This window comes from Grampus griseus, assembly GCF_964374135.1.
Source record: "Grampus griseus genome assembly, chromosome: 7".
In the NCBI taxonomy this organism is placed as follows: domain Eukaryota; kingdom Metazoa; phylum Chordata; class Mammalia; order Artiodactyla; family Delphinidae; genus Grampus; species Grampus griseus.
Window position 1 is genome coordinate 58580351 of NC_139001.1, and position 15604 is coordinate 58595954.

The window sequence follows — 15604 nt, forward strand, 5'->3', positions numbered from 1 at the left end:
ACTTATACCGAGTGGTGGGGTGAAAGCGAGACAGTGTGTCCGAAATCAAAAAGCCAGGAGGTCCCCTGGGAAGCCGTCTTCCAGTAGGACCGAAGTGCTGAGCATCTTTGAAGAATGGTCCAGACACCTTGTCTTCCTTCCTGTCCTGCCCGTGGTGATCTCCTAGGAAGCCTATCATTGAATAGTCATGTTTATTGCATTTGTTTTCCTTTCTTGCCTATTACTCTCTCTTCCCGACCCCAGGTAACAAGCTCATACTTTCGTTTCTGCTAACACTTAATTGGATGTCTCCCCTTATTCTTTGACTCCCCTGGGCTTTTGGACACCTCATAGAAGGCAGTGCTGAGTCCAGCTCTGGAGAAAGACTTTGATTGAATCTCAGCTTCACCACTAACTAGCTCTATGCTTTGAGGCAAATTACTTAATCTCCCTACACTGCAGTTTCCACCACTGTGAAATGGAGATAATAATAATACTCACCTTACAAGGTTGACTGGAGGATTCAATGAAATGATTCATGTAGAGTTTATCTAGTCTTATCTGTCAGAGCCATGAGCCCCCTTTCTCCTAAGCTACCCTGGGTATTCCCTCTTATGCACCCCATTATTTTGCCATCTAATCCATTAAGCAGGGGGTTGCTTGACATGTTTTCTTTGTGTACATATAGGTAGATTGTTTCCTCAACCTGCTTTTTAAGTTCTTTAAACATACTGTCATTTCTATGTATACTCTGACACCAATTTGATACATTTCACATAGCTTGTGTTCAATACATGTGGATTGAATAATTAATAAAATTTATCTAGAGAGAGATTTTTCTAGAAAATTTGAAGTTATGAAAAAGGAAAGCTCTTCATGGGGCAGGGTAAATAGAAAAAACTTAATAGATGGTTATCTTGTTCATTATCTTGTTCATAAAAGGTATCATTATAGTAATTTCAATTATATAAAGAAAACTGTAAAAAAGACAATTGGAAGTGAACATCACGAAGTATAGAGTTGATGCCCTGCTGGAGTAGAATTATGAGTGATTCTTTTTCTCCTGCTTTATACTTTTTAGTCCTTTCCATACTTTTCAGAGTATGTATTACTGTGTTACTTAGGAAAAGTACTTTATATAATTTAGGTTATAAAAATGATCATATTTTGGATACTTAGAGATGGAGGGAAAAAAAATCCTGAGAATAAAGCAATAGTTTTCTTCTTTTTCAGACTAGTGAATCTTTTCTGATTCGTGCTAGAAAATCAACTGATTAGTTTGAAGTATAAAGACATTTCCTTTTCAGTGACCAGAATACTTGTCTTGCCTATTTAGGCACTTCCTTTGAAGGATCAAGATCCAAGGCAGGGAATGAAAATCATAGAAGGGTTCATATTAAATCCAGAGTCAAGGCAAAATGGTTTTAATGGTTATCTCAACCAAGCTGTAGCAGTCTAGTGAATTTTGACCTTTCCAGTGATTTTCTTTTTTGGCTTAGAGATGCACCAGTGCCGTTCTGCTTGTATTACTGTAACTTTTTTTTTTTTTTTTTAGTTAAAAATGCTTTATTGCTAAAAAAATGCTAACCATCATCTGAACCTTCAGTGATCATAGTCTTTTGCAGTAGTAACATCAAAAATCCCTGATCACAGATCACCATGACAAATATAATAAAAATGGAAAACTTTGAAATATTGCGAGAACTACCAAAATGGGACCCAGAGACATGAAGTGAGTGAGCAAATGCTGTTGGAAAACACTTTTTTTTTTAAATTTCAAATTTGCAATTTACTTCAAACAGAGTTACCTTGTTTTTATTGAAAATGAGCACAACAGCTTGATTTATTTGCACAGTTATTCTTTCATTCAACAAAAATTTACTAAGCACCTTCCAAATGCCACACCCTGTGCTGATGCTGGGAATACCAGTCAAGACCTTGTCCTTATCTTCCAGGAGGTTAGGGTCTCATTGATGGACATGCATATATAAATAATGATGTTATTTATAGAGAATTATCACAGGAGCTTTGACACATCCATGAGTAGGCATACTTACAGCAGCCAGTGGGACACAAAGGAGTAGCCCGTTGTAGTGGGGCAAGAGCACAGTGAGAAGGAGGAGACAGGAGAAGCTTCATAGAAAACTAGTTATCTGGGCCGATTACAAATCTTTAGCTTATAAGTGGGTAGTCCTTCCTGATGTGAAACTATTATTTTTTGCATACTTTGCCCTAATTATGTTTTCTTATTATATTCTCTGATACATTAAGGGTATGCTTTGTGATTCCTTACTTGATAGGGGCAGTGAGTTTATAATGGTCAAGTCCTATTCCACCATATTCCAAGGACTGGCCAAAATTTAAAAATATGTAAGTCCTTTTATTAGATATGATTGAGGCTTAGAAAACACCTTAAACCTTAAACTTCTTATTTTTACTTAAAGTGTATACATTCATTCCCTAGTCTTTAGGTGTTGGGCTCACTGTGGGTCCTCTGATTAAACTTACTCATAGTTTTGTCTTGCGTTAGTTCCACTTTTTTTGTTTTTGTTTTTTGTTTTTTGTTTTGCGGTACGCGGGCCTCTCACTGTTGTGGCCTCTCCCGTTGCGGAGAACAGGCTCCAGACGCGCAGGCTCAGCGGCCATGGCTCACGGGCCCAGCCGCTCCGTGGCATGTGGGATCTTCCCGGACCGGAGCATGAACCCGTGTCCCCTACATCGGCAGGCAGACTCTCAACCACTGCGCCACCAGGGAAGCCCCCACTTTTTTTTTTTAATAAATAAATAAATTTATTTATTTATTTTTGGGTGCATTGGGTCCTTGCTGCTGTGCGTGGGCTTTCTCTAGTTGCAGTGAGCGGGGGCTAATCTTCTTCATTGCGGTGCGCAGGTTTTTCGTTGCAATGGCTTCTCTTGTTGTGGAACATGGCCTCTAGGGTCATGAACTTCAGTAGTTGTGGCTCAAAGGCTCTGGAGCACAGGCTGAGTAGTTGTGGCTCATGGACTCTAGAGTGCAGGCTCAGTAGTTGTGGCCCACGGGCTTAGTTGCTCTGCAGCATGTGGGATCTTCCCTGGCCAGGGCTCGAACCCATATCCCCTGCATTGGCAGGCAGATTCTTAACCACTGTGCCACCAGGGAAGCCCTAGTCCCACTGTTGAGTCATTGTGTTTATGATTTCCAGCCTCTGTTTTTCTATAGTGGAGACAGAACATAAAGACACTTGTAAAACAATTATAAGCGGGGAGTTTTTTAGGCTTTACAATTTTTTTCTTCATCTTTTACCGTTTTCTAGCTCACAACTAATTTGACATCAATTTTTATTATTTATTTTTTAGTGACCTGCCTTTATAGAGTCTTTTCAGAAATCATTCAACTTCATTTTTATATCATTTTTCATGTCCACTTTATTTGTTTTGAGTTTTTTTCTTTTGCACTCATTTCATTATTTTATGTAACAGACATCAACACATTTTAGAATAAATAACTGATTCTAAGGATGCAATTCAACTGTTCTGTAATGTTTCATTCAAAAAATGTTAGTCATGACCCAGTGAATTTATTTCAACCCAGTAAATTGATATGAAGACCTACAGTTTGAAACATACTGTTTTAAAGAGTAGTCACCTAGCATTCAGTGCACCTGGCATCAGTGGGGGTTAGAGAGGGATAGAGAGTGAAGGTTAATCCAGTTAGTTAGTTAAGCATTGTTTCATTAAGAGGGCTTCTACTATATTAAAATTTTGTTGGATTAAATTTCTGGGTCAACCACCAGGGTTTGGAAATCTCCTTGCACTCAAGTTTTGGATGTGTGGCTTGAGTTTTAAAGAAACCTGGCTTGGATCTAAAACTCTCAAGCTTAGAGTTAGTGCTAATGGCCCACAGAGTTCATGTTATATAGTTAACCAAACATAACTGAGCCATTTTAAGGCCATTTATATTGTATCCTTTTCTACGGATAGAACAAGGAAGTTAATTGATAAAATGTCTAAGCTAATATAAGAAAACAGTTTTCCTAGTTTGTGACAATATCTGGGCTTCTGAGAACCTCCATTTAAGTCCTGTATTCTTTCCAGGGACACAGCACTTGAAAGATATTTGATGGTACCAGAAAAGGACATGGCAAGCAAGAATATTTAAGTTGAAGTCAAGACCTTCCTTCTTGGTGGAGCTTCCCAGATAAAAAAGGTATTGGGGGCTATCCTGCCAGAGAGCATAGTAAAGACAGATGGGTATTTTCCTGGGTTGATAAATGTATTTACCCTGATCTGCAGGACTAGCTCTCAGAAGTTTACCCCTTTTCAAAATGCCTGTTGTTCACAGAAGATGTGGCCAGGGAAGGATGGACCATCTTTGGCAAAATATCTGGGAATACCTGCCTGCAACTCAGGTACCTCTAACCCCTTTTAAATGAGGGCACACAGTGTGATGTTCTTCATTTTTGAGGATGTTAGGCCTGGAACCTTAGGTTTGGTGTGGAGATTGCTTGGAAATAGGGCTTGTAAGGGATATGCACTAGGCATATCTCCTAGCTTCACGAGCTGTTTTTCTAAATCCTGAGATGGAGCTCCCTCTTGTAGATATAGAGAGAACACAATAATATCAGAGAGAGAAGCCAACCAGTTCTGCAAACAGGCCTAATGAGAGGTAATCACAGTTGTGTAGTCCCCAGAACTCACATTGTCAATGCAACTAGAATGATGAGGTTCTCAGGGACTGATTCATGCTAGCCAGACTCACTGAAGTCTTTTGAACAGAATGCCAGTTCACAATGGGGAAATTCATCTCCAGTGATCAGGAGACTCCTGTTTGTTCTCCAGGACCCTCACTGCTAAATCCTGTGTACCTGGGGAACCAGAAAGTTGTTTGGTGATCTCAGAATCACATGAGAGAAGTGGATGGTTTTATGGGTTGAATTGTGTCCCCTCCAAATCCATATGTTGAAGTTCTAGCTCCTTGTACCTTGGAATGTGATCTTATTTGGAAATGGAGTCATTCATTGCAGATGTAATTGATTAAGAGTAGGGTGGCCCATAATCCACTATAACTGGCATTCTTATAAATGGGAATGGCAGAAAACTTAAGTTGTTATCAACGTAAAATATACTGTTATAGATGTAAGTTGTTATATGTAAGCCACATGGTAACCACAAAGCAAAAACCTATAGTAAATACGCAAAAGAGAAAGAGAACGGAATATAGGCATACCTCTAAAGCAAGTCATCAAACGACAAAGGAAGAGAGCAAGAGAAGAGGGGAACAGATAGGGACTACAAAAACAGCCAGAAAACAATTAACAAAATGGCAATAAGCACATACCTATCAGTAATTACTTTAAATATCTATATAACTGGACTATATTCTCCAATCAAAAGACATAGAGTGGCTGAATGGATTAAAAAAAAAAAGACTGAGGGCTTCCCTGGTGGCGCAGTGGTTGAGAGTCTGCCTGCCGATGCAGGGAACACGGGTTTGTGCCCCGGTCCGGAAGGATCCCACGTGCCGTGGAGTGGCTGGGCCCGTGAGCCATGGCCGCTGAGCCTGCGCTTCCGGAGCCTGTGCTCCGCAACAGGAGAGGCCACAACAGTGAGAGGCCCGCGTACCGCAAAAAAAAAAAAAAAAAAAATACTGACCTATATGCTGTCTACAAAAGACTCACTTTAGATGTAAGGACACACAGACTGAAAGTGAAGGGATGGAATAGTCTGTGCAAATGGAAACCAAAAGAAAGCTGGAGTCGCTATACTTATATCAGACAAAATAGACTTTAAAACAAAGACTAAAAGAAAAAGAAGGGCATTACCTAATGATAAAAGAGTAAATCCAACAAGAATTTATAACACTTGTAAATATTTATGCACCAGCACAGGAGAACCTAAATATATATAGCAAATATTAACAAATCTAAAAGGAGAAATAGATAGCAATACAATAATAGTAGGGGACTTTAATAACCCACTTAAATCAATGGATAGATCATCCAGACAAAAAATCAATAAGGCAACATTGGTCTTAAATGACATGTTAGACCAAATGGACTTAACAGATATTTACAGAACATTCCATCCAAAAGCAACAGAATATATTCTTCTCATGTGCATATACATTCTTCTCTATCTATTTTTCAAGATAGAAAATATGTTAGGTCACAGAATAAGTCAATAAATTTAAGAGGATTGAAATCATATCAAGCATCTTTTCTGACCAAAATGGTATAAAACTAGAAATTGATTTTATGAAGAAAACTGGATAATTCACAAATATGTGGAGATTAAGCAACATGCTACTGAACAACAAATGGATCAAAGAAGAAATCTAAAGAATAATTTTAAAATCCCTGAGACAGATGAAAATTAGGAATGTAACATATCAAAATTTATAGGATGCAGCAAAAATAGTTCTAAGAGGGAAGTTCATAGCAATAAATACCTACCTCAAGAAACAATAAAAGTCTCAAATAAACAACCTAATTTTACACCTCAAGGAAATAGAATAAGAAGAACAAATGAAGCCCAAAGCTAGTAGTAGGAAGAAAGTAAGATTAGAGTGAAAATAAATAAGAGACTAAAAAGAAAAGGAAAAAATAAAGTAGAAAAGATCAATGAAACTAAGACCTGGTTCTTTGAAAAGATAAACAATGTTGCCAAACCTTTAGCTAGACTCACCAAGAAAAAAAGAGAGAGGACTCAAATAAATAAAATCATAAATGAAAGAGGAGATGTTAAACTGGTGCCACAGAAATGCAAAGGATCATAAGAGACTACTATGAACAATTATACACTAACAAATTGGACAGCCTAGAAGAAATGGGTAAATTCCCAGAAACATACAACCTACTAAGACTGAACCTTGATGAAATAAAAAGTCTGAACAGACCAATTACTGGTAAGGAGTAATCAGAATTATCCCAACCAACAAAAGTCCAAGACTGGACAGCTTCATTGGTGAATTCTACCAAGCATTCAAAGAATTAATACCAATCCTTCTCAAATTCTTTCAAAAATAGAAGAGGAGGAACTCTTCCAAGCTCATCTTCCAAGGCCAGCATTACCCTGATACCAAAACCAGTGTTAAGGATGCCACAAGAAAGGAAAATTACCGGCCAATATACTTGATGAACATAGATGCAAAAATCCTCAACAAAATATTAGCAAACTGAATTCAATAATACATTAAAAGGATCATACGCTATGATAAAGGGGGATTTATTCCAGGGATCCACAAAGCAGTCAATGTGATACACCACATTAACACAATGAAGGATAGAAACCATATGATCATCCCGCTGAAGGAAAGCATTTGACAAATTTCAACATCCGTTTATGATAAAAACTCGCAACATAGTGGGTATAGAGGGAATGTACCTCAACATAGTAAAGGCCATATATGACAGGCCCACAGCTAACATCATACTTCATGGTGAAAAGCTGAAAGCTTCTCCTCTAAGATCAGGAACAAGACAAGTGTGTCCACTCTTGCCACTTTTTAGTCAACATAGTACTGGAAGTCCTAGCCAGAGCAATTAGGCAAACAAAACAAAACAAAACCCAAATTGGAAAGGAAGAAATAAAAATGTCACTATTTGCAGATGACATGATATTACATCTTCCTTCTTCTGTTTATACGTTCTTTTTTCTGATAGGTCAATGCCATGTATTATATCTCAATTTTCTTTGCCATACTCCAGATATGTCTTACAGTACACCTGGGTTGCTCCTGCCAAGCATTTACACGTACTACCCAGACTATTCTGTTTTAGTTAATGAAAGAATCAGCTGCAGACTGCTGATTAAAAGAGACAAATGAACACACCAAAAAAAAAAGCAGATTTGTGACCCCTGCCTCTCAAAATTTTGATTTGTAAGTTTATGGTGGGACCCAAGGATAATCATGTTAAATAAGCATCATAGGTGCTGTTAACCTCACTGACTATCTGTTGATTTGTGCTAGATTCTTTCTTAGAGCATAATCTAAATTCCAGGTTCTGGAGACACCCAGCTTGGTCCAACCTTGGTAGGTTGTACTCTTAGCTTTAAGGACTTAGGCATTCCCCAGCTAAGAGTTCAGAAGAAGAGTGGGTATCCAAGCCAGTCCAATTTGTTCATTCATTCATTCAACAAATTTTTGAGCATCTGCTATGAACTAAATACTGTTCTAGGGTCTGGAGATACATCAATAATACAAATAGATACAAATCCCTTACATTCTAGCTGGGAGTCAACAGTCAACAAATCAATAAATACACTAGGTGAGCAGTGCTATAGACAAATACAAGCAGTGTAGAAGGACTGTGAATGCAGAGGGTCTGCGGGCATTACAGTTTTCAAAGGCGTGTCCTGGGTAGGCCTCACTGACAACATGACTTAGGTGGGCCATGTGGTTCTCCAGAAGAAGACTGTCCCAAGCAGAGGGGACAGCCAGTACCAAGTCCCTGGTCAGAAGCTGAGCACACCTGGCCTGTTAACAGAAACAGGAGGCCATTGTGCCTGGAGTGGAGTACGAAAGGGAGGGAGGTGGCAGAGGCTGAGGTCAGAGGTTACAGGGGAGTCAGATCATGTCCTTACAGGGCATTGCAAGGCCATCGGCTTTTACTCCAGTGAGACGGGAATCAATTGGAAGATTCTGAGCAGTGACAGGATCTGACTTATATTTTTAAAGTATCATTCAGGCTGCGGTAGGAGGGACAGGAGCAGAAGCAGGGAGGACCAGTTAGGAGATGACTCCAGTAATGCAGATGAAATGTTGATGATTGGCAATAGGGTAGTAGCAGCAGAGATGGTGAGAGGTGTTAGATGTTGGATAAAATTTGAAGGTAGAACCATTTTCTGACAGATTGGATGTGAACGTTGGAGAAGACAGATGTCAAGGAGGACTCTAATCAGGGTGAACCTTACAATTCTTGCTTGGAATGCTGAACAGAAGCATGTCCAAATGAGGAAGCACATGGCAGGCATCCTATGCCCATGAGGAGAGTCAAACTGTGGGTGGCAGGGCAGAGCGGCAGAAAGAAATGGTCCTGAGGCCTGGTCCATCTCTGCACTTCCAGTTACAAGAGCCAATGAGTCCTTTGTTACTTGCCTCCGAAATAGGCTTATTGCTACTCCCACCCAGACTCTAAGGTGTCTCTGAGATGTGCTATTTACCTAAAGACACTTATCACAGTTCCACCAGAGCTAGTCTTCAGACCTCAGGGATGACTCCCAAAATATTCCTTCTCATGCCTCCCTATCTCATTGGTCTCTTGGCAAATTGTAAGCCCCTTAGTGTACTGTGTCAGGAGCAGGGCCAGACAGACCCGGCACGGCAGAAAGTGTGAAATTATTAGCACAAGATCCCTGTTGTTGGTAGTAGTGGTGGTGCTAGTATCACCTGTATTTTACAAAATTGAGAGCAGAGATTAAGGGATTTACCGTGGATCAGAAAGTCTTCTATTTCAAATCTAAGATGGGTTTGTCTGATTAACCAATTACAATCCATCTATCACATAGAAGAGAGTAGAGCTTTTCAGGAGGAGATCATCTGGCTGGTTGCTTCACTGACTGGCAGTATACTGGTGCAGATACCACAGATGTGATCCTCAGCCTTACACATCAAATAACTACCGGGCCCCTTCCCTCAGGGTGATTAGGCTGGAAAGGATGAATTCATATAGCCCAACTTATAAGAAACAGACGTGTAGACCAGCTTGTCAGATTATTTAAAATAGGAAATATTTCTCAAACTTGAGAACTTGTAGACTCTTGAATATATCCCACTTTAAGAAACATTGTATTCGTACTTACATCATGAGACTTTATGTGATCACTTGATCAAAACAGTCAGAAATGCAAATCTAGCCTGAACATTGGCATTATTCTACGAAAAGGTGGCAATCCAGGTGATGCTTGTGTTAAAATTTTTATATTATCTTTAAAATGAAAACACAAAATTTAAAAATTATTCTAAAGAATTCCTGGACCTCTAAGAATATGATTGAAGACTCCAATGTGAAAAATAATGCAATAGAAGAAAGGCTTTGTTTGAAAACGGGAGTTAGTTATGTATACAGGATGCTCTAAAGCAAGTCCACTCAGGAAACCAGATTGCAGATCAGAAGGCAGATTGGTGGGTGTAGAATAAGAACAGAGGGAGTTGGCTGTTCTCAGGGAACACAGTCCTCAGACAAGGGTAGCTGGTTATCCTAACCTGCATTTGCTCTACAAATATTTTTGTTTAAGACTCTACCAGTCATGGAGAACAGAGCTCCATCTTTCTTGCCTTATGATAGAGAAGGCAAGAACAAATTATTGTTCACTAACTTTCCTTTTCCTAGACTTCATCATGAATCCACGAACCCTCCCTGCCAATGCATCATTTCTAGGTAAATAGGAATTGTGCTCTTCTCCTGACAAGGAAGGGACTTGGACCAGATTAGGAAACTCCAGAGACCACACTCTTTCCAATTAGCACGTAGCTAGTTTTTGTCATTCAACTAAAATTATGAGGGTCGCTTATATTCTATAGGAGACGGTAAAAACAACTTTTAACTCTCTTCCAATTTTGTCTATAGCAGACTCTGAGAAATCCATCATTCTTCTCAAATGACTTCTCCCCGTGTTGTCTGCCTACTCCTATTTTAAATCTGCCTTTGACCAACCCTCCCCTTTCCCACCTCCAGCCTCAGCTGAGTCAGTGCTAGGAAGTAGGGAGCACCCACCGCCCATTGCCACGTACTCTCTCCTGGCTCCCACACTGGACTGGACTGGAGCCAGGTTCAGCGCTGGGCTGCCTCCAAGCAGGCTGAGAGAATGCATCCTGTTCCTGGGCAGCGATTCCAGGGGCAACATTGAATCCTCGGAGCCAGGCAAGGGCATGTAATCCCTTAGGCCACTTGGCAAATGCCTATTTGTTCTCTAGTATTGTCAGAACGGGGAGGGGGTGTGGAGGGAGCGCCTGGCCAGTTTGGAAATGAGAGGGCCCTTAGGGAGCACGCGCTGAACCCCAGGGAGCCTTGATCCGAGCATGTGGTCCTTGCTGAGCCCCCTTACCTGGTCTGCCACACCACTCGGAGCAGATGCCTACACAGGCACCACCAGTGCCCTCCAGCGCCTTTCAGTCCAGCCACTGCTGACTTTCTCTACCCTACCATTTCTCAGGAATGTGTGCCGTTCATCTTCTTCCCGCAGTCTGGAATGTTCATCCCTTTTAGCTCCTCCTCGCTAAATCCTCCGCATCATTCATTCATTCATTCATTCATTCATTTCTTTTCCCTTCCAGTTTTATTGAGATGTACTTGCCATACAGTGTAAGGTTAAGGTGTACAGCATAATGATTTGACTTATATACATCATGAAATGATCGCCACAATAAGTTTAGTGAACATCCATCATGTCATATAGATACAAAATAAAGCAAAAATGTTTTTCCTTGTGATGAGAACTCAGGATTTACTCTCTTTCATATATGTTAATTATATTTATCATGTTGTACGTTGTATCCCTACTACTTATAACTGGAAGTTTGTACCTTTTGACCACCTTCATCCAGTTCTCCCTCACTCTACCCCCTGCCTCTGGTAACCACAGATCTGATCTCTTTTTCTATGAGTTTGTTTGTTTGTTTTTGAAGTATATTGACCTACAGTGTTAGTACCTGGTGCACAACATAGTGATTTAATATTTCTATATATTATGAAAATGATCATCACTCCTCCCCACCCTTTAAAAGCCACAGCTGTAATGAGCCCTCTAGAAGGCCTTCTATGATCTACAACCAGAAAGGATCTCTTCTTTTTTTGTCAACAGCCATACCCATTTTCCTGGACCTATCCTAAAACATAGACAAAGTTCTGGTTTGTATTGTAGCTACTGAGATACATTTTTTATCTATTCTACCAGGGAATAAGGTAGGACATGGGGGCATGTGTGACTGCCTTTGCTTTTCTCATAAGGTTCCTCACATTGTAGTTACTTAATATTTGTTGAATGAATAATAAATCGGAAGCATTGTGCACATGGTGCACAAATTACAGAAGACGGGATCCTTTACAAGTTTCCCTTCAGAAGCTGGCCCTAAGCAGGGCTTTCCTGGAGTCTCCTCTCATCTCCCCCCACACCTGCAGCTACAGGGGCCTATTGCAAGGGGAGGGTAGCCTCCAGTCCTCCAGCAGTAAGCCAGCATCCCTTCTGACTGGTCAGTGCCTAGGCCATACCAGTTGTAAAATATTTTGAATATCACCGCTGCATCTAAGACAGGCAACACTCAACCAAATGACATAGAAGAGTGTATTCAAGTGCATGTTATAGCAGTAAGACATTCCCATTGTGTGTGAGGCACAGGCTAGGTGTGTTGAGGGAGGCACTAGAGGGTAGGGGAGTTGGGTGTTGCTAGAAGCTGGCAAGCAGGGAATAATTGTACTTTTCGTTAATTACTTGTGTAACCTTGGGCAATAGAGCACCTCTGCAGTCTGGAGACCTGAGTTCTGGTGCTGACACCTGTGCTTGGATCTTGGGCAGATCACTTGACCTTGTCACAGTCAATTCATCTACACAATAGGGGGATGGTTGAGGTTATAGTGAGATACAGTGTTGCTCGATGCGTGTAGAAAGTCATGAATGGAGCCTCAAGAATGGATCAAGGGGTCAAGGGGATAGTGCTTGAGCTTTCCTGTTGAGCCTTCCTGTGGAAGAATCTATTTCCTGCCTGTGCTTTAACAGGAAGTATTTATTGGTTCTAGACCAAGTCTTGGAATTGAACATCTGGCAAAAGATGGAGAAAATAAACAGGGGTATTCAAACATCAGTCTGATAATGTGCCTAATAGTCTGAAGTTTTTTTGCTTGAAGCAGGAAGTGTTTCTCATCAGGTCAAATCACAATTAAACCATGCTTTCTTTTCTCTGTAAAGTTCTTTTAAGTTCGTTGTTATTTCTCCTCTGAAAGGGCTCACAACACATTGCCAGATGTCACCAGTGAGCATGGAGTAGGTTATGTAAATGTCTGGCATAGTTTAGTTTATTATCATTGTTTTTATTACTTGGTAAAAAGAAAAGTCACTTGTTGGTTATATTTTCCTGTGCAAATAGAATTGCTTAACAGAAGAAAAGGAAATAGAGCAACTGTTACTAAATGATCCAAAAGCAGAAGTTGAGTTCCTTTCACATGAGCATTCAAAAATGTTTCAGCCACGTACTCTGGTCTTGGCAGCCCAGAATCGGGGAAGACCTGAGCTGTGTTGAGCAAGGTCAGAGTGAAGATTTATACACCAGCAGAGGAATGCGGGCAGGAGGCAGGCATGTGGAGGTATTGGGGGTGAATCTTTGAGCAGACCACTTAGTAGCCGTGAACACCACTCACAAACCCAGTTATAATCATGTAACAGAAACACATGTTGTGAATTTGCTAATTTCTCAGACACATTATGTTTCAGAATTCTTGAAAGTACCCCAGGGGAGCTCTCTCTAAACTGGTTTCATTCAAGGTCAACGCCTTGGCTAGCTGACCAGTAAGATAATTTTCTAGATTTGGGAGCCATTTGAAATATGAAAGTCTTGAAAAGAAGCATATTACAATAGATTAGAATCTGGAAGAGAGATTACAAATTTAATAATATGCACTTAAATGTGAATTGTTATCATTGGTTAGACAGATATCAAATTTATTCAATCCATAATTCTCAACCTCTTTTTTTCCCCATAAAAGCCATAAATATAGTACCAAGTGGGAAATAAAGGCTGCTGGGTGATCGGTAAGACAGCTGATTGCTGTTTCTCTAGCAAAGGAAATTTTTGTAATTTGTTCATATGCTGCTGCATTAATGCTAAAACTTGCTGTCGGCTACTAATTATTCCCTACAAAAATTTGGTTTCTGTTTTTAATCTTGGTAAGAGAGCAGTTGTTATTGTAGTCTTCAGAGGAAGACTGGTACCTGAGAGAGAGACCCACTGACAGGTGGGGCCAGTGTTTTTTTTTTTTTTTTTTAAGGGAATTCCTTTATTTTTATTTATTTATTTTGGGCTGTGTTGGGTCTTCGTTTCTGTGCAAGGGCTTTCTCTAGTTGCGGCAAGCGGGGGCCACTCTTCATCGCGGTGTGCGGGCCTCTCACTATCGCGGCCTCTCCTGTTGCGGAGCAACAGGCTCCGGACGCGCAGACTCACCGGCCGTGGCTCACGGGCCCAGCCGCTCCGCGGCGGCATGTGGGATCTTCCCAGACCAGGACTACGAACTCGTGTCCCCTGCATCGTCAGGCGGACTCCCAACCCCTGCGCCACCAGGGAAGCCCGGGGCCAGTGTTTTAACGAGGGGAGTTGTGTTACACAGAAAGATTTTGGAGATGGTATTTTAACACAGTTTCCCTTGGAAGATTAAGTTTTCTAATTGCTTTTGTTGTTAAAATGCAAGTGTATAAAATATGTGTCAGATTAGTTTCATAATAAGAAGGCCAGTCCCCAATTCTCCTTATACCAGATATAAGCTAATGTTTTATTTTTACCTTAAGTTTGAAGAAAGACTTTAAATTTAAGTATTATAACTAATGGACAACACGGACAGTTATCACTTTCAGGTCGCTTATCAATATCACCTTCTCAATGAAGCCAACTTTGACCACCTTATTTAAAATTGTGATACCACCCGCAACCATCATACTCTTTCTTTTCTCCATGGTACTTATCACTTTCCAATCTACTAATTTACTTTTTTATTATATTTATTGCTTATCATTTTTCTCCTTCTACTAGAAGGTAACCTTCATGAAGGCAGGATTACCCATGTTGTTTACTGATATATTTTTAGCGCCATAAACAGTGCCTGGCATATGTGTGTGTGTGTGTGTGTGTGTGTGTATGTGTGTGTGTGCATATATATATATATATAAATATATAGCAGGCACACAGCAAATGTTTGTTGAATGATTGATGGACATCTATATATCTGTACTTTCAAAACGTCTTCTGTTCAGAGAATACTACTAATATCTAAGAACCCTAAGGTGCATTTCTTAAAGGCACAGCCCCTGTGGGTGCATGTGATCAAAGTGTAGTCAGAGAACTGATGTATAGTCAGAGAACTGATGTATAGTCAGAGAACTGATGTTGGACACAAGTGTTTGATGCTCCAGTTGCTCTTTGAGCATTTACCAGAAGCAGCTGAGTGCCAAGTCTGCATAGGCCATAAGGACAAATCTCTCTCAGTGACTAGAAAGTCAAGACAGTATGTATTTGTGAAGTGTTCATTTCTATGTAGCCAGTGCTGAATCCACTGTGAGGTTCTCCTGAAAGGAGAAGGCCCCATCCTTGTTCTCAACAAGCTGGCCATCTGGCTGGGGAATTTTCTGTACAAATGGCCACCTATGGTTCCTAACTCTTATTAGCAAGAGGATCCACCTAATTTAAACCAAAGAACTGCTTGAATTTGAGGACTTAAAAACTCAAGTCAATGAAGATCATTAAAGGTACATGTAGGGCTTCCCTGGTGGCGCAGTGATTGAGAGTCCACCTGCCGATGCAGGGGACGCCGGTTCGTGCCCCAGTCCGGGAAGATCCCACATGCCGCGGAGCGGCTGGGCCCGTGAGCCATGGCCGCTGAGCCTGCGCGTCTGGAGCCTGTGCTCCGCAACGGGAGAGGCCACAACAGTGAGAGGCCCGCGTACC

General features: G+C 40.7%; 1 long non-coding RNA gene across 1 annotated transcript in view; it reads left to right on the forward strand.

Moving 5' to 3' along the window:
• The first annotated feature begins 1571 nt into the window (after nucleotides 1-1571).
• LOC309825428 overlaps nucleotides 1572-15604 on the forward strand; it is a 29606-nt gene continuing 15573 nt past the window's right edge. The window contains exons 1-3 of the long non-coding RNA XR_014297030.1: nucleotides 1572-1711; nucleotides 4054-4165; nucleotides 4252-4367. This is a non-coding gene — a long non-coding RNA (uncharacterized lncRNA). The remainder of the gene's footprint in view (nucleotides 1712-4053; nucleotides 4166-4251; nucleotides 4368-15604) is intronic.